The sequence below is a fragment of the Leptonychotes weddellii genome, chromosome 6 (assembly GCF_054177405.1).
Source record: "Leptonychotes weddellii isolate Sample4059 chromosome 6, ASM5417740v2, whole genome shotgun sequence".
NCBI classification, from domain to species: domain Eukaryota; kingdom Metazoa; phylum Chordata; class Mammalia; order Carnivora; family Phocidae; genus Leptonychotes; species Leptonychotes weddellii.
The window spans coordinates 105,182,177-105,200,103 of record NC_138374.1 but is presented as its reverse complement, the minus strand read 5'-3'; positions in this window follow the sequence as shown (position 1 = coordinate 105,200,103).

The following is a 17,927-nucleotide window of genomic DNA, read 5'->3' as shown; positions in this document are numbered from 1 at the left end:
GCGGGGTCACTGAAGAGGTGCTGGGAGCTGAGTGCTGGGATGCAAAGTACAGAACCTCTACTAAAGCGTGAACGAGTGCAGACCATGGTTGGGGACTGTGCCAAGCACTTTACATGTGTTGTCTCATTTATTCCTCAACACAAACCTATAATGCAGGAATTGGTGTTCTTTCCCATGAGGAAACAGAAGCACAGAAGAGTTAGATTAGTTGCTTTAGGTCCAACAGCCAGGAAGAGAAGAATCAGTTTGGAAACAGCGGATACTCATAGAAATGATTTAAAGCTTACACATGACTTTAGGGTGTAGTCATCATAGAGAGACTATATTTTTGAACACTACATTTAGAGTCCTGTTTAACATGCACAGGATGTATGCAAAACCTCAGCATAGAATATTCCTTGGTATTTTGGAACACCCAGGAGAATATGGTGACTCTCCGGCAGAGACAGTCAGGTTTACCTTTAAGACGCCTACAAAAAAATTTTTATTAGAAAAGACTACCACATAGGTTATTTGGGGTGCCAAACACATAATTAATTGACAATACTTCATAAGATATAGCTTCTTCTGGGTGCCCAGCTCACCTACTCAGATCAAAGAGTCCCATTTTTACCTGGGAGAGGGGGCCAGCCCTGGGTGGAGGAATAGTCCATTACCAGAAGGCTAATAGTTTGGCAGCGCGTAAGTAGGTCAATTTTCTTTAAATATCTGTTCAGCATGGAGTTGAAAGGGATTTTCTATTAATAAGAATTACAAACCTCTTTATGTTAAAGATAAGGAATTTCTTACATGCACTGAATATAGCATAATAGGAATTGCCAGCCAGAAGCATTTTTAAAGTAACATTCAAGGACACTGTCTTACCTCAAGGGAATAGGACCAATTTAGGTTTCAAAAGTTATGTAAGGAGCCACAAGTGTCTGAGTTAATTGGCGTTGTATTTTTTTTATTTTAGTACTTCTTCAAGAGTGACATCCATGGGGCTCTTTGGCTGGCCTTCCCCCAGTCCAGTCCTGTACCTTCTCTCTGGCCACTCTTCTGCTCTCATGCTTTGCCCCAGTTCCCCAAACCTGGCACACTTTCTCAGCCCGCCCCGCATCACTTTTGTACCTGTTACTCTATTTGCCTGGCATACTGTTCACCCTACTCCCTTAACCACTCCCTCACCCCCCGTGTCTGTCCAGAGGACACAACTTGTCTTTCAATACTCAATGCCAGCTTTCTTTCCTATACCCTAGAAGCATGCTAAAACAAGCAATTTTCCCATCTACAGTGTTCACAGACCACGTTGTGCATAAATCAACACTTCCCTTATTATTTATCATTATTCGTTTACAGGGTCTGGCAGTAGCTCAGCTCCAAGCTCCTTGCAGCCAACATAAGTCCTGTAAAAGGAGGCATGCGATAAATTCTTGTTAAATGAAAGTATGAGAAAGTAGCTTATTACTAATCATGCAAGGATTTGGAATGAGCCCTGAAGTATTCATGTTTCAAATGCCCCGGCCCCGTGGCAGAGAATATTGGGGGACGGCCATCCCAGGAGTATGGAGAGTGATGTCTAGATACATATGTTCATTCCACAAATATTCATTGCGCACTTACTAGGGGCCAGGTGTGATGATAGGCATTGATATGCTAGATGTTCATTAGAGAAGAGACAGGGGGGCCGTGATCACAATGATGAAGAAAAAACTGACATAAGCATGGCATAACGAACCCTAACGACCGGCCAGAGTCAGTCCACACCATTGGGTGGGAGTAAGGGGCAGGACAGCCCAGCATAGCCCACTGGAGGCAGAGAAGCCTGTGGAGGCCAATCAGAAACACTTTACAGGAAACACCCCCTCCCCCTTCACTTCCTCTCTCCTTCTTCCATTTTCCACCAATTTTTTAAGACTCGGGTTGCACCCGGTTTCCTCCCTGAAAATTTCCGACTGCCTTCAACCCACGGTGGTCTCCTAAAAGAGGAATTAACTGTGTTTTTTACTCATTCAGAATATGCCATATACTAGTCTATATCACTAGCTTCTCATGTATATCTATCTTCTCTGACCTATTACAACAAAAACTCTCATCCTTCAACAAATATAAACTGAGACCCTGCCAGGTGCCGAAGATACCCCAGTGAGTAGGACTCACATGCAGCCCTGAAGGTGGAGGAGGTAGATGTACTTGTGTGCTTCGTGTACAGAGAAACTCAACCGTTGCAAATTGTGGTCAGAATTAAGAAAATAGAGAACCGAGACAGAAACCAAGATAACATTTATCAGAGAACTAAGAGCTGAGCAGTTCCATGAGAACGGCGCCGAGGATTGAACCTCTCACTCGCACCCAGGGTCCAATTCACTGTCTTCACAGTCTTCTTGCTCATGTGGTTAGTTTTAACTAAAATGTGGTGAAATCCCAAATAAAGAGATTATCTGCACTATGTGTGTTCTGCTCACAAGTGCTCTGCAGGGTTCTTCTCAGACACACCAACTAATTTTGAAGAGAAGCTCGTTGGAAGACTAGTGGGTAACTTAACATGTTCAAAATCAAGCTCCTGATCTTTGCCCCAAATGTAAGAGGAAGTGTAGAGTGTAGAGTCCCTAAGACAAGTGTAGAATCCCTAAGACAAGAAGACTCGTTGTCTTCTTTGTCTTAAGTAACTAATGCATAGGATTTTGTTGCTGTCTATTTTGTTCACTGCCGCATCTCCAGCTCTTAAAACGTACCTGGAACATAAGTGGGCACTCCACTGGCATTTGTACATTGAATGAATGAATGAATGAATGGAGGGAAGGAGGGAGGATCAAATGAAGTGACAAACAAAAGAACAAAGCCATACCTCAATGCCCTCAGCTTCCCTTTTAATGTTACATGAAAGACCCACTAGAGGGCTGTAAATCACTGTATAGTAAATGAGGAGAGTCCATCATGCACACCAGTCCACCTGCAGGGGCCTGTCCTGACAGGAAACTCTGAGATTTGCATATTGAACATTTCAAACCTCAGACAAATGCTTTGTGTGTTTTCTTTCCACAATTCCCAGGAGCAATCTGAAGTCAGGGATTATGGAAATTCTTTAAAGGGCTTAATAAAGGTTTCTAGAAAGAAAAAAAAAAAAGGAGAGATTCTTTGTTTATAAAAATCAGAAGCTAAAATATGTTTCCGAAAAAACGTGCATGACATCGTATGTGCTGAGTAGATAACCATGTTCTAGAAAAAAGAATGAGGTGTTATGGAGACTGGCCCTAATAGTTATACACTATTTCATATAAACAGAAGGGCAAGATGCAAGCTAAGAGACAGCTCTGGATTTAACGTCAGGCAGCGAGGGAAGAATACGATGAGAAGCAGTTTATCTTTGAAAACCAAATAGTGTTTGGTTCCGAGCTCTACCACATTTCAAGGAGGGAGAGTGTACCCAAGGCTGACTTGTGTTCAGTATAAACTTTCCGACAAAGAGAGCCATTCACAAATTTTACATGATTTTTCATGATACTTGTAAATGAAGGATATCCGTTATCTCTGAGAATATTGAGAACGTAAATTGGTAAAGAAGAATGTTAAAACTAATCTCAGATGCTGAGGCCATAATGTGTTTCTAAAGGACTTCAGCAGCTTCTAGAGAACACTCCCGATTCTCCCTTCAGGGGGCAGCAGAGTGAAAGTGTAGAAGCAGGGGGTTTGATGTCTAGGAGCCCCTTTCTGTTTTGTGGGGCTGTGTCATCCAGGGAATCCGTTCCACCTCTCTGGGCCCTATAAAATGAGAGCGTGAAATTAGATGACCTTAAATGACCCTTCCAGCTTGGAAAGTTATGATTCTATCTCACTTTCCAGAGCATTCACTGGAACTGCCGTCAGAGCCAGAACACTGGGCTGTTGAGCTCTTCGTTTGACCCCAGGTGACAGTTTTTATTAAGTAGCTATGTCTGCATTAGATTTCTCAACATCCCCTCTCTTCTTTCTTTACCTTTACCAGCCGCACTGATTGAACGACAGACACGGTGAGAGGTCCCCCTGGAAACGTGAGAAAGGTGTAAATCAGCTATCCCTACACAGTGTGATCATCACGCTCAGAGAACTTTCCCTAAACGTTCTGGGAGCCCAGGAGGAGGAGCCTGGATCTGATGAGGATGGCAGGGAGTGCCAGTCAGGGCGAATGTTCCCAGAAAGGCGGCATTTGAACTACATCTAAAGGACGAGTGGGAATTATGAGGAAAGGGACTGTGGGTAAAAGCAGGGAGGTGAGGGAGGGGCTGCAGATGGTTACCTTGTGAAACAGGTGGTCAGACAGGTGAGCAGGACGACCCGAGGGCGGAGGCAGCCTTCTGTTGGAGTCAGACGCTCAACTGATTGAGCCACCCAGACTCCCCGCCAGGAGCATTTTCAAGTGGAGTGGTGTAGAAGCGAGAAGGACCAGATGGTGAGGGCAGATAGAGTGTGTGTGTGTGTGTGTGTGTGTCCATCCTGTGGGGCCCTGCCTTTCTGCCTGGCCCTGTCCCCAGAATGAGTGGCCTTCCACCCTCCTTGCCCCACTCCCCTGCCATCAGCCTGCAGCTCACTACAGGTCACCTCACGGAGCTCGTGGATCTTCACAGCATACACCTTCCCCGCGGCCACGGATGAGGTTCCACGATAAAGGCACAGACCACGACGAGCAGCACGCAGCTCCCCCACCCCCACCCCCACCGGAGGCCTCAGGAGGGGCTGCATTGGCCTGCCTTTGCTCAGTGAGGAGGGTTCACAGGAAGTCAGAGGAGGAACTTTTGTTTTGACTTTCAGGGGAAAGAACCGAAAGTCTAGGCACCAGCCTGGGTCTGTTCCACTGTCAAGGCGCATAATGAACTCCCACGCGCCTCCCGTCAGCAACCAAACAGTCTGGATTCAGTCCAGGAGGAAGAGTCCCCACACCCTTTTTTGTTGTTTCTCAGCACTCACTCTTTGGCCAAGCCCCGCAGGAGGGTAGCCTCAGTGCCGTAGCCTTTAGTCAGGGAGGACAGCCCAGGGAAGATGCAGAAAGGGAAGCCTGCAGCCGCAGGTCTCCCATGGTGACTGGCCACTGAGCTCAGGCCAGGCCCTGGGCCCGCACCCATCCCGTCTTGCAACTGCCCGGGGGGAATTCACAGATGAGGAACTGGAGGCATAGAGACGTGAGCTGATTGACTCAGGGTGGCGGGAGGCAGATGCAAACCTAAACCCCAGCCGAGGTCCAGCCACCAAGCGATCAGGACTTTGACAGCTAGTTTGTGTGGCTGGCCTGGTTTTGTCCAGGTCGGAGGGGATTTAAAAAAAAAAAAAAAGTCAACGGCAACAATCCAGTGTCTAGTGTAGGTTTTGTTTTAATGGCTCTGCCACAAGGCCTGGCTTCTGCCCACTGACCAGACCTCGCCACCCTGGCTGGAGCCCAGAGAGCTCACCTCCTGCAACAGTGGGACGTGACGAGAACGGCTCCAGAGCCACACGGACCTGGGGCGGCTGCCCGGCCCCGCACGCACAAGTTGGGTGAAACGGCAGGCTGTTACCCACAGCCCCGGAGCCCCAGGCACCTCCCCTGGAGAAAGGGGGACACAAGGCCTCCCTGGCGGGGCTCCAGCCAGGGTTAGACGAGATCCTGGTTGTAGCGTCTGACCCGACGTGATAGTGGCTGTGGGTCATCGTGTCGTTCTCTTGCTGTGGGGGGAAACATAACATGACGTTCTGCTGACTGCTGAGGCTCCATGACAGGTTTTGTGGGTTTTTTTTTAAGATTTTATTTATTTATTTGACAGAGAGAGAGAGCACAAGCAGGGAAAGTGGCCGGCAGAGGGAGATGGAGAAGCAGGCTTCCCACAGAGCAGGGAGCCCGATGCGGGGCTCGATCCCGGGACCCCGGGACCATGACGTGAGCCGAAGGCAGACAGACACTTCACCGACAGAGCCAGCCAGGCGCCCCCATGCCAGGCATCTCTGTAGCCTCCAGCCTGCCTGCCCTGGCTGGCATTTCGGGCCGCAAACGCTGCCCCAGATGGCCCGGCTCCTTCACCTGCCCTCTGCCTTGCCTGCTCCCAGGTGGCACTCTGCCCCGGGCGGGTTCCCAATGTGGCATTTGAGCGCATTCGAGGCAAGGGGAGCAAGGGGAGGCACAGCTGTTTTCCAGGTGGTTTTAAATTCACTTCCCCATTGATAACAGCTGTAAACACCTCCCAGGTGCCTGTCACCCTTCTTTTGCTGTGCTAACTTTCTCTCTCTTGTTTTCTTCTTTTCCCTCCTCACTGCCTGTCCAGGGTGGACAGGGAGCCGAGGGGAGCTGAGGGGAGGAGAGGCCCTGGTCTGTGGCCCTTCCGAGCTGATTCCCTCCCTCACAGGCCTCAAATTCCAGAACTGGCCTCCCTCCGGTCTGAGACACACTACAGAGACCCCACTCTTCCTCTTATTTTTTCAGGAAACATCTGGAAACGCCTCTGGGGAGATCTGCCGAATGGCCTCTAGTGAACTTTAGACTTGTATATTCTTCCAGAGTTCTTCATTTGTTGGATGTTATGAGAAATGACATATACATCTTTCTCCCAAATACATAATTTGAACCCAAAGCACAATGTTCTTAGAGAACCCAACACGTGAAATCAGAATTTACCACACAAGTAGTTTATTTTTTTTTTTTTAAAGATTTTTTATTTATTTATTTGACAGGGAGATAGAGAGCACAAGTAGGCAGAGAGAGAGGGAGAAGCAGACTCTCCACTGAGCAGGGAGCCTGACGCGGGGCTCGATCCCAGGACCCTGGGATCATGACCTGAGCTGAAGGCGGCCGCTTAACTGACTGAGCCACCCAGGCGCCCCTCCACACAAGTAGTTTAGGGAAGGGGATTATTTGTGACACAAACCACTCATCGCTTTATGAAAGCACTTGCTACTGATTATTTTAAATGCCTGCCTTCTAGAGTGTTCTTAAGACATGGTTTCATTTGAAAGGTACTCTTTGCACTTTTGTTTTTTCTGGAGCAATTTTGTGGTGCACAGAGACAGGACCTAACTGGAGGAGGGCTTGGTGACTGTCAATGTATTACTCTCCGGGCATGTGCCCGGCTGTTACATCATCACGTTGCAACCCTCACACTGCCCTCCACCCTGGACAGCAGTGGAGGGCTGTCCTGGAGCGTCCGGTGAACTGAGGCCAGAGTTACACCTGGCATGACTGATGTGGCCCCTGGGGAGCCAGGAATGATCAAGGCCACTCACCCATGTCACACACTGGGCTACTCACTCTTCTTCACTCTTCACCACATACCCATAATTGAAATGTTGGTTTATTCCCATTTTTAGGAAAGAAAACTGAGTCTCAGAATGGTTAAGCCTAAGACCTCAGACCACCATCCCAGTTCTCATCTGAAGAAGAGAAAGCAGAAATGTGCCCACTCACACTCCAGATTCTTGGAGGTCTGGCTCACTAATCTCTGAGAAAGCCTCCCACACCTCCCCAGACCACTCAGGAACTATGTCACTCTTGCAAGGAGTCTGGTGAGAACGAGGGCCTATGGGGGGAACAAGTTAGGGGGCAGCATGAGCCTGGTTCGGTGGGAGCGCTGTCAGCCCGGACGGCCACACATGGGCAGGCATTTGTGGGCACGTGTGTTTGTGCCCACAGCGGAAGGGTGCAGCTGGGGACGAGGGTCGTTTCTACAGATGGCAAAGCAGTAGCCTCCTCACGGCCTCACCACAGAAAAACGGAAGCCAGACAAAACCTGAACGACTGGACCACAGCAAGCCCTGCCCTCAGCAGCGAGCTAGTGCTGGGGGACTCCCTGAGAGAGATGAGAAGGGCCGCCCTGGGCACTTGAGGCTGGGGCGGTAACGAGACAATTCAGCATCGCCCGTTTGCTTGGGGACCCCATTCTGCAATTTCGTCTCTGCTCCCAGCCTCCAGCCATCCATGACATGCGAGGCCCAGCAGGGTGCCATGGGGGGCCCTGGCCTGGGCTGGAGGCAAATAGGAGCAGGTAGCCAGGCGGAAAATGGGAGCACCTAGAAGCACGTCAGGGGATGTAGGACCCCTGAGGAATCCAAGTCGTGGAGCGAGACCCAGTGACTCCCCACAGTGACACGTTAATGCAGAACCTGGATCGTTTCAGTGTGTGGCAGAATTTTACCTGTGCTAATGAGGAGGAAGGGGTTTGCTGTGCACATCATGAGAGAAGAAGATTATGGAGAAGGGGGTTCCATAATTCCCTTCAGCAGCTCTGCAACCTCCTAGGCCTGTTTCTTCCTTTGTGGGGGAAAAAAGGGTCCCCAGTACTTAAAATGTTCAAGGGCATCAAAAACAAGGCATGACTAAGAAACTGCCAGTCTAGGGACCCTAAGGAGCCATGACAATGACAACTAATGTCATGTGGCATCCTGAATAAGATCCTGGAACAGAAAAAGGACATTAAGGTAAACAAACAGACAAAAAACCCTACAGAAATCAGTATCAAGTATGGACTTCAGATAATAATGTAACAATATTAATTCATTCCTTGTGACAGACAAACCACACTAAAGAAAGCTATTAACAGTAAGGGAAACTGGGTATAGGGTATATGGGAATTCAATTTCTATAAAATGAAAATTCTTCAAAAATAAAGTATTTGTTAAAAAAAAAAATAGTCAACCTGCTCTCTAAGGTCTGTGAACTGAGAATTTTGTTCTCCTTGACCAAATGTGGATTTCCAACCCATCCAGTTTGGCAGCACTTTGGAACTTTCAATGACTAATAATGTGCTAATAACAAGTGTCTCGTTAAAGGAAGTCCAGCAGGGGTCGTGCAGGTCCCTTCTGTCACTGTCAGTGAAACTGTGCCCGTAACACAGTGACCAGTGACCAGAATGTAGCTGCTCTTCTGGGCATTGACTGGGTGCCCACCGAGGCACCCCAACCCTGAAGACCAGGTATTATGATGATCTCTGCTTTACACACGAGGAAACCAAGGCTCTAGAGGTTAATTTGCCAAGGTTAGACCACCAGAAAATGCCAGGGCCAGCCTTGCCCTCAGTTCTGCCCAACTCTGGAGTTCATTTCCAAACCGCTGCTAGAGAAATAAAGCTGCATTGATCTTAACACATTTGGTAATTAAGAAGTCTCTCTGTACCCCAGCCCAGAGGGTACCGTTTCCAAAGCCACATACTCAGAGTTTTAGGAATCAAAACTCACAGGCCAGGGGCGCCTGGGTGGCTCAGTTGGTTAAGCGACTGCCTTCGGCTCAGGTCATGATCCCAGAGTTCCGGGATCGAGTCCCGCATCGGGCTCCCTGCTCAGCAGGGAGTCTGCTTCTCCCTCTGACCCTCCCCCCTCTCATGCTCTCTCTCTATCTCATTCTCTCTCAAATAAATAAATAAAATCTTTATAAAAAAAAAAAACAAACAAACAACAAACTCACAGGCTAGAGTAGGACTGTGTCCCCAAAATTACTGTCTGCAGTCTTTGTGGTAAAAGGCTTCTTGGAGCAGCGAGGTCCCGGGTCTCCAGGGAACCTTCTGGACCCTCATGCCTCAACTGACCCTGTGAGGGGACAAATAGACACTGACCGCCTTCCTGCCCAAATCACAGGGCATGGGGCAGGGTGGAGAAGGACCGAACCCACCAGTAATGGCCACTGACTGTGTGGCATTCTCCAGAAACCACCTGGGCAGGGAGGCCAGGGGGACTTACGTGCCAGGCCTCGTCAGCTGCCGTTGGCATGAGGGGAAGAAAGTGGCCTATAAGAATTGGATACAGGCATTTCGTACCGATACACATCTGAACATGATTTTTAATGGTTTTGTAGCCTCTGGCCACTGAGCCCAAATGACATCACGTGAAATCAATGCCACCGAAGCTGGCTCGTGTAGGACTGGGAGCCCTCCCCCGCACTCCGGCCTCAGATGGTTCTCTCATCCCTGTTCCTTCCCTCTCCAACTCAGAGCTCAGCCTTCAGCGCTCAACCCCACTTGCCCGTGACCATGACTTTAATCTGCCTTCCCTCCGTGCTTTGCGCCGAACTCCATGTAGAACATCTCGTTTGTGACTTTATAAGCACTCTTGAGTCTTTTCTAGGAGCTCTCGAGGCTTCAGCTAAGCTACCTGTATGGGGACACAGGCTGTGGGTAGGGCGACCAGGCATCCTGGCTTGCCTGGAGCTGACCCGGGTTGTGGCGCTGAAAGCCTCGCGTCCCAGGAAACCCCTCGATCCCACGCGAACTGGGACAGTAGGTCACTGTGCACCCCAGCCTGCTCATAGGCAGAGCAGTGTTGTTTGTAAGCGGTACAGACCCTTGAGTGGGGTCCTCAGACAGCGACCACAGCATCCCCTGGGGGGTTGTTAGAAAGGCAGACTCTCAGGCTACACCCCAGCCCTGCCCTTTAACACAGAGCTCAGGTGACTCCCGTGCAGGTTCAGGTTGGGAACAATGACTTCCAGCCTCGCTCTGCTCGGAAACGCAATGTGGACAGCGTCTGCTTCTGAGGCACCTTTTCCTGGGAGCCCCCGAAGACCTGAGCCCAAGCTCTGGAAAGGCCAGGAAAGCGCTCGACCGATTTGAAATCATCCCAGCGGTGAGCAGCTGGTCGGTGACAGCCTCTCAGGGAAGGTTCCCGTGGGGCCAGGAGGCCTGCAGGGCAGGGCCGCCAGCCTTTTGTCCCTGAGAATGCAGGGGAGAGCAGAGTCAGAGGAGTGGACTCTGCTCTAACTTAAACACGGAAGACGATGAATGCGTCAAAACGTTGGCACCTTAACTCTGTAGGATTAGCAGGAAGGTATTTGTGACGCCTCATAGCTGATCTCAATATCCTATGGTTCTCAACTTGAGTGTTGATCAGAAGCCCTATGGGGCTTGTTTTCTTAAAAACAAAAATGCCAGGACCACACCTGGGACCTCCCGCATCAGGGTCTCTCGTGAGGGGCCAGGTTTCTGTGATCTGGGCAAGTCCCCCAGGTGGTTCTGAGGGGTATCCAGGGCCCAGAACCTGCTAGAAGCCGAGCCTGCACCCCGCTCAGGCCCGCCTTCTCTCTGCCATCCTGCCTGTCACCAGATGAGCGTGCCCTTCCCTCCCTCTGGAAAGCACTGAAGGGACACAGGGACCCTCACCTATATGGGCCAGCACACTCTTTTGGGGGGAGGGGGTTGGAGGTGGGAGAGAAGGAGTGGATGGTGAGAGACTAGACTCTGGAGAACCGAATCCTTGGGGTGCTTAGATGCACAGTGTCCAAACACAGAAACCTTGACCCCATGACTGAAAGAGTAACAGCAAACTTCTGCTTTCGGGGGACAGACATGCTCCTGAATGAGCCTCGGGACCTGATTGACCCTTGAGCTGGGTTTTGAAGGTCAGGTAGGAGTTAGCCAGGGAGTTGAGGCCGGGGTGGGGGTAGTGGCATAGGCATAGAGAACAGAGGGGCAGCCCCGGGTGTGTGTGAAGATGCTGCTCTAGCAAGAGGCTGAAGCAGGCCTTAAAAGTTCTTGAATCCTGGGAGTTACGCTCCATCCTGACGGTGACAGGGAGCTACTGAAGGGTTCTCAGCAGGAGGAAGGGGACCATCATCAGATGTGCAGTGATACCGACCGCCTCAGGGTCCGAGAAAGATTTGACGCCCAGAGGCAGGGCATCCAAAGAAGAGGTTACTGTGGGATCCCAGAGGCAGGGCATCCAAAGAAGAGGTTACTGTGGGATCCAGAGCATTTGAAGGCCCCTAAACCAAGACAACAGCCATAGAGAGGAGAGGACACCCTCTGGTCATGTTTAGAAGATAGAACGACTAGGACAGTGTGGCTTGAATGTGCACAATAAATGGGAGGGAGGAGTGGAACAGACACCCAGGTTCCTGGATGCGCTACCTGGTGAATGACCGCGTCGCGTGGACAGCAGCCGGAAGGAGGGGTGGCCTGTGGAGGAGCTCAGGCCCTCCCACCGGAGATGCCTTTGTGCAGTGGACAGACGATGTGGGGAGGAGAGGAAGAGCGATCTGGAGTCAGCAGCAGGTAAAGGACCCTGTGGCAGGCCGGGAGGGTGGGGTGGAAGGGGGGTCCCCGGCAGGCGGACCCCAGCCACGCAGGGTGTGTGGGAGGCAGCTGTCTACTTTCATGACTTTGGATTCTGTTGAACCCCAGACTGGCTAAATTCTGCCTACAGCCATGAAATTAGGAATGGTGCCTGGGGTCAAAAGCAGTTCTCCACTAAATCGTTTGTTTTACGTAATTATTGGTGGCTGCTTTCATTAGGAGCTGTTGGTAAAAGACTTAAAACTGCATTTACTGAGGCTGCTTGAATGAAAAAAGGAAATTACAAATACAGAAGCAAGTTAGAGGAGTCCCCCATTCCCCACGCCCTGTGCCATGATGGGCCTTTGCAGGAAGTGAAGAAAGGTCTGGGACGAGCGCACCTAAGGCCTGAGGAAAGGCCCAGAAGGGGTGGCTGCAGCTCCTCAGCTGGCCCCAGCGGGTCCTTTCTTCCTGTGCCACACAGAAGAGGTGGCAGGGAGGGGGCGGTGTTGTAATTTGCACCCAGGACAGGAAGCGCCGGAAAGGGAAGTCTGCAATGCCAGCAGGAGCCGTTTGTTCACTTTGGCTCTGGCCAGGGGTGCGGTGGGCAGGCTCACGAGGCAGCCTGCCGGGGGAGGACAGCCGTCTCCAGCTGCACCTGCAGGGTGGGCCTCACCCCCCTGGGCCCCCTGAGCCCTCAGCCCTTATCTATGCACTGCAGGGAGCAGGTGCAGCTACGAAAGCATGCCTGGGTGTGAGCCTACGTCCACTGCTTGGGGCCAAGCACCTTGGGTTTTCCCACAGTCTCACTTTCACTCCTAACCTATTTTCTTTCCTCAGGGATTTAAAGGAGGAACCAGTTCTGCTGACACCCAGATCTTAGACTTCCGCCTCCAGAGCTGGGGGACAATTTCTTGATTAAGCCGCCCAGTTAGTGGTATTTGTAACGGCAGCCCCAGCAGCCTAATACACCTCTGTCCGGATGCCCGCATGGATGGGCCACACCAGGCTGCGCCTTTCATGCCTGTGAAGAGCTGACCTCTGTCGAGAAGGAAGAGAGGGACACCGCGGGTCCCAGAACAGTTTTTCTTCTCATGTATCTGTCCGGCCGACTTAACATTCCAGCTTCTCAGCAAGGCACGCTCATTCCTACTCCCCAGCCTGTCCCTTACTCTGAGTTTGTTCATTCACTTATTCATTTGCTGGTCCACTGTCCGTTTATTTGGGCATTCTGTTCATTTTGCTTGTCCGCAGTCGGTGAGCCAGCCACTGTTCTAGATGCTGGGCATGCTGTGGGGCAGGAGGCAGACAGAAGGCCGGTCCTCAGGGCACCTTCGTGGCAGTGGGAGGCCGGGGCATGAGCAGTGTCAGCCAAGTGCTGGATGTTGCAATGACAGGAGCAAGGTGTCCGGGAGCAGCTCGCTGGGGGTCTTGATGTCCCAGCCAACCCTGACCCTGACCGCCCCCTGCTTCCATGTGAGCATAAAGATGGCTCCAGTGTATATGAACAGCCTTCTCATGCTGCCAAGTGTTCTGCTAGTCATGAAAAGTTGTGTATCTTGAGTGCAGATGGGGACCTTGGTGTATGCCTGCTCCCTCTGCGAGCCCCGTTTCTGGGAGAGGACCGAGGGACCCTTTGGCCCAGGTGGCATGGATGTGTGACACCCACCGGGGCTGGATGTTCTAGATAAAGACCACAAGGTGACAACACCAGAGGGTCGTCAGAGACTCAGGGGATCTCTGCAGGAGGTTGGGAGTCACAGGTGTCATGCAGGGCAGGGAAACTCAAAGCGTGCCACCTGGGGTCACCAGTGCCACCTGGGACCTTTAGAGAGATGCAAATTCAGGCTCCACCCCAGACCTACTGAATCTGGAACTCAGGGGTGTGGCCCCCCGGGAGTTGCTGGTGCGCCTGGAAGTTGAGAAACACTGGGCCTGGGGACGAACGTGGCTCTGGGGACAAACGGGGTCCAGTTTGAGAATTGGCCTTCTGCTTACTGAGGTTTTGTTCTCTTATATTTAATAAGGGCATTTAAAAAAAGCACCTAACTTCTCTCACTGACTTCTAAAGTTGTGAATAGTGTATTAGATAATGCGTGTGCGTGTGGGATCCAGTACAAAGACAGGAAACACTAGCTAGTTATTCTTTTATTATAATTACTATTCTATCTGCTTATGGAGAGCAGGCCTTCCTACTCAAAGCTTTGGAGCATCAGGAACTGGTTAGAAACCATCAGTGTGACCCCAGCCCTCTCTCACACTGGCTGCCTGACTGGTTCAGTGCTCTCTGCCACCCAGGAGAACCGGGGAGGCTCCCTCACTCAAGGCCCTGGAGGCCTGAGGGCTTATAAGCCAAGAGTTGTCAGGAATGTGGGCCCCAACTTGCTCCAGGAAGTCTGGCCTAAGATAAGGCAACACCATTATTACCCCACCAGACAGTGCAAACTCAGGGCCTCTGCAGGATCCAAACAAGGAAGCCTGCTGGCTTTTTGGGGAGGAGAAGTTCTAAGGAGAAGAAACAAGGTGATCAATAGGTATGGGTATGAACTGGGGGGTGGGGATGGCCACAGAGATTTCCTAGGAGCCCAGGCAGTCCAGAGCTCCAGTACCAGGGAGGGCGGGAGTATGGTCTTAGAGTTCCTGTTGTCTCACCGACGTCTTGATTAGGTCGTCCCTTTGAGCACCTTGATTTGTGACCCAGAGAGTAGGAGGTTGTTCAAAGCTATAATACAGCTCCATGCTCGAACCAGCTTTACCACTGCTGGGAAACAGTCGCTCCGAGCAGTTCAGAAAGGCCAAGGGAGACGTGCACACTCAGCGAGCTCAGGCCCAGAACGTGCGTTTCCTGCCCGGCCCCACTCCTCCACCAGGAAGCTTTACTGGGTGATGCTGGACTTGGGGGTGGGGGCATGACCTTAGCACTCCCAGGCCTGCTCACGTGGCACAAAAGAGCCAAAGACAGGCCGAGGTGGGGCCCACACACCTCGTTGGAGGACTGAGGCTTTTCCCTAGCTCCTTCCCAAGATTCCCTGGGCGGTAATCCAGGTGTTGGACCAGCATGTCAGGGTCATGAAGAGGCTGGGATACACTGGCCTCCCCTGAGGTCAAAGGGCTTTGGCCCTGTCTGCATGGGTGACACCTTTCTGGTCTGTTCTTGACCTCTACCACCCTCTGCAGTGGGCTCTGATCCCTCTCCCAACCGTAACCCACCACGACCCCTGCCGAGATAAGCAGCAATATTCCCCCGTTGGCTCTCCTGGTTTCCCCTCTGGGGCTCACCAAACGGGGTGAGAACACTAACACCCCAGCAAAAGATACGCCTTGCCACTGACAAATCAGAGAGAGGAAATAAAATGTTATATGTTCCTGTCAAGCTTACATTCAGATACATATTTTCCTCCGCTCATCCTTGTTTTTATTATTTATATGTCTCTTGTATTATCTGGATTCTTAAAAACGATCTAAAATGGTTTATGAAAAAGACATTTTTAGTGGTAGTTTACTTCTTATCTCAAAGGGGGATGAAATGTGGGGAAGAAAATTAACCCCCAAGGCAGGGCACAGTCATGGCTAAGACGCACGGAAAGGGATGGGGGTGGGGGGTGGTGTGTGCTGAGCTGACCATTGTACCCACACAGGTTCTTGACCCTCCGCCTTCCCATCCCTGCCCCCTCTTCCCCTGTTCCCTCCCCGAGAGAGGGGGCAGATGCCACTTGGGGAGGGACATTTCTCTCCCTCTGCTCCTCAAAGGTAAGGGAAGAGCTAAGGGAAGCAGGTGGAAGGATCCGCCGGGCAATGTATGCGAAGGGTTCACACCAGTGCTTGGCCACTAGTGTTTCATGTTGAGCAGGGTGGGAAGGGGTAGGTTAGTAGATGCACTTTTCAGAGAAAAGGGACAGGGACGCTAGGATAGGATGGGGAAGTGTGAGGGAGGGGAGTTGTTCCAGGACTTTGGGAATCTACCCCCCGAGACAGAGGAATTCCTTAAGGCTTGTTGACCCGAACACCTGGGTCCCAGCAGAACTGCTGAGTCTGCCAATTATGTGGACTCTGATCATTTTGAATCTGTGATCATGTATATACAGCAGGCTGGAGTATCTGAGTCTTTTACCTAGCAGAAGGGTGAGCTGAACTCAGACAGGTCGAGTGCAGGGGAGATTTTTGAATTTCATAACGGAATAAACTACCTCCAAGCCCTGCAACAGGGTTGCTGGGAAGATGGTTGCAAATTGTCTTACCTTCCAGTTGAGTAGAACCTCAGAGCAATTTTTAAAAACGTATTCATAAAAAAAAAGCCTTATGAAACTATGAATGTACATGTAACAAGCAACCATATTTAATGGGAAAAAAATCACATCCTTGAAAATCTGAGTATAGTCCCCCGTTATGTTGGGGTGTCACCATGGTGAAGCCCGGGGTCCTGGACTCTCTCCTCATAGCACCGCCCCCCATGACTGGAGGACAGCAACTGAGCAGAGCCCCCCATTCCTGGGGAAAGATCCAGCTGCAGCTGGGCAGCAAAGACTAATGAAACAAAAAAAGATTACTCCAAGGGGTTTTACAGCATCTGTTGGACCAAATGTTTTCTGACGTTTGTACTCATTCTCTCGGGATCTTGCTCCAAGGACTCTAATGACCTCATTCCCCGCTGACTTTGCCCTCCAGCCAGACCGCAGGCAAGCACGGGCAGTCTCCGGATGCAGGGGTTGAGGAGTGGGGACAGGCTGCCTCCTGCCCTCAGGGTGTGTGGACGGTTGGGTGTCATGGTGCCTGGGAGTGAGGACTGCGGGAGCCCTCAGCCTCTTACCCCTTCCCTCCGTCCTCCGTCGTGAGGCCGTGATTGCGCACCAATGCTGGGAATGCTGGAGATAGCGGTTCTTCTTCTTTTCTGTTCTATAGCTTTATCGGGTTTAAGTGACATACGATACACGGCCCACATTGGAAGTGTGCACTTTGAGAAGTTTTGACATATGCGTACACCCGTGAAACCACTACCAGGACATACATATCCACCCTCCCTCCCCTCCGCACCCCTGTTCCCCTCCCAGGCAATCCCGGATCTACTTTTTGCCGCTATCCGTTCTTCTCATTTTATAGAATTTTATATAAACAGGGGTGCCTGGGTGATTCAGTCGTTAAGCGTCTGCCTTCAGCTCAGGTCATGATCCCAGGGTCCTGGGATTGAGCCCCGCATCAGGCTCCCTACTCAGCAGGAAGCCTGCTTCTCCCTCTCCCGCTCCCCCTGCTTGTGTTCCTGCTCTCACTGTCTCTCTGTCAAATAAATAAATAAAATCTTTAAAAAAAAAAAGAATTTTATATAAACAGAAGGGTACATTATGTCCTTCTTCGGTCCAGACTCTTTCACTCTGCATCATTATTTTTTGAGATCCATCCATGGTCATGTGTATCACCCATTCATTTCTTTTTAATTCTGTAATTTGTTTATCCATTCAAGTGTGGATGGGCATTTGTGTACAAGACTTTGTGTGGACAGATGCCTTCATTTCTTCTGGGTAAATAGCTAGGCGTGGAATAACTGGATGGTATGATAAGTGCATATTTATTTAAGAACTTACCTCACTGTTTTCCAAAGTAAGTTGTGCCATTTTATGTTCCCACCAGCAGCACGTGAGAATTCCTGTTGCTCTGCATTTTTGCCGACATTTGCTGCTGAGGGCCTTTAATTTTATACCTTCTAACCGACGTTCAGTACTATCTTGTGGTTTTGATTTGCATTTCCCTAACTAATGATTTTGAGCCTCTTTTCATGTGCTTATTTGCCATCTGTATACCTTCTTTGGTGGCTTGTCTCTTTGAATCTTTGTCTATTTTTAAAATTGGGTTGTTTTTTATTATTGAGTTTTGAGAGTTTTAAAAAAATATAACTAAACATGAGTCCTTTATTAGATATACGCACCACAGTCTGTGACTCGCCTTTCTGTTCTTTTTTTTAATTTATTTTAAATTTTTTTT